This window comes from Triticum aestivum, chromosome 3B, assembly GCF_018294505.1.
Source record: "Triticum aestivum cultivar Chinese Spring chromosome 3B, IWGSC CS RefSeq v2.1, whole genome shotgun sequence".
In the NCBI taxonomy this organism is placed as follows: Eukaryota; Viridiplantae; Streptophyta; class Magnoliopsida; order Poales; family Poaceae; genus Triticum; species Triticum aestivum.
Window position 1 is genome coordinate 215,246,346 of NC_057801.1, and position 1,825 is coordinate 215,248,170.

The following is a 1,825-nucleotide window of genomic DNA, read 5'->3' on the forward strand; positions in this document are numbered from 1 at the left end:
CTGGTGTCAGTTTCTCCCACTTTAGTTGAACCGAGTGTGGCTACGCCCGGTCCTTGAGAAGGTTAAAACAGCACTAACTTGACGAACTATCGTTGTGGTTTTGATGCGTAGATAAGAATGGTTCTTGCTCAGCCCGTAGCAGCCACGTAAAACTTGCAAACAACAAAGTAGAGGACGTCTAACTTGTTTTGCAGGGCATGTTGTGATGTGATATGTTCAAGACGTGATGCTATATTTTATTGTATGAGATGATCATGTTTTGTAACCGAGTTATCGGTAACTGGCAGGAGCCATATGGTTGTCGCTTTATTGTATGCAATGCAATCGCCCTGTAATTGCTTTACTTTATCACTAAGCGGTAGCGATAGTCGTAGAAGCAATAGTTGGCGAGACGACAAACGATGCTACGATGGAGATCAAGGTGTCGCGCCGGTGATGATGGTGATCATGACGGTGCTTCGGAGATGGAGATCACAAGCACAAGATGATGATGGCCATATCATATCACTTATATTGATTGCATGTGATATTTCTTTTATGCATCTTATCTTGCTTTGATTGACGGTAGCATTATAAGATGATCTCTCACTGAATTTCAAGATAAAAGTGTTCTCCCTGATTATGCACCATTGCCAAAGTTCGTCGTGCCCAGACACCACGTGATGATTGGGTGTGATAAGCTCTACGTCCATCTACAGCGGGTGCAAGCCAGTTTTGCACACGCAGAATACTCAGGTTAAACTTGACGAGCCTAGCATATACAGATATGGCCTCGGAACACTGAGACTGAAAGGTTGAGCGTGAATCATATAGTAGATATGATCAATATAGTGATGTTCACCATTGAAAACTACTCCATCTCACGTGATGATCGGACATGGTTTAGTTGATTTGGATCACGTGATCACTTAGATGATTAGAGGGATGTCTATCTAAGTGGGAGTTTTTAAGTAATATGATTAATTGAACTTTAATGTATCATGAACTTAGTCATGATAGTATTTTGCAAATTATGTTGTAGATCAAAAGCTCGCGTTGTTGCTTCCCTATGTTTTATATGTGTTCCTAGAGAAAACTAAGTTGAAAGATGATAGTAGCAATGATGCGGACTAGGTCCGCGATCTGAGGTTTATCCTCATTGCTGCACAGAAGAATTATGTCCTTGATACATCGCTAGGTGACAGGCCTATTGCAGGAGCATATTCAGACGTTATGAACGTTTGGCTAGCTCAATATGATGACTACTTAATAGTTTAGTGCACCATGCTTAACGACTTAGAATCGGGACTTCAAAGACGTTTCGAACGTCATGGACCATATGAGATGTTCCAGGAGTTGAAGTTAATATTTCAAGAAAATACCCGAGTTGAGAGATATGAAGTCTCCAACAAGTTCTATAGCTAAAAGATGGAGGAGAATTGCTCAACTAGTGAGCAAGTGCTCAGATTGTCTGGGTACTACAATCGCTTGAATCAACTGGGACTTAATCTTCCAGATAAGATAGTGATTGACAGAGTTCTCTAGTCACCATCACCAAGTTACTAGAACTTCGTGATGAACTATAGTATGCAAGGGATGACGAAAACGATTCCCGAGCTCTTCGTGATGTTGAAATCGAGGAAGGTAGAAATCAAGAAAGAGCATCAAGTGTTGATGATTGACAAGACCACTAGTTTCAAGAAAAGGGCAAAGGGAAAGAAAGGGAAACTTCAAGTAGAATGGCAAGCAAGTTGGCACTCCCATGAAGAAGCCCAAAGCTGAACCAAAGCCTGAAACTGAGTGCTTCTACTGCAAAGGAAATGGTCACTGGAAGCGGAAATGCCCT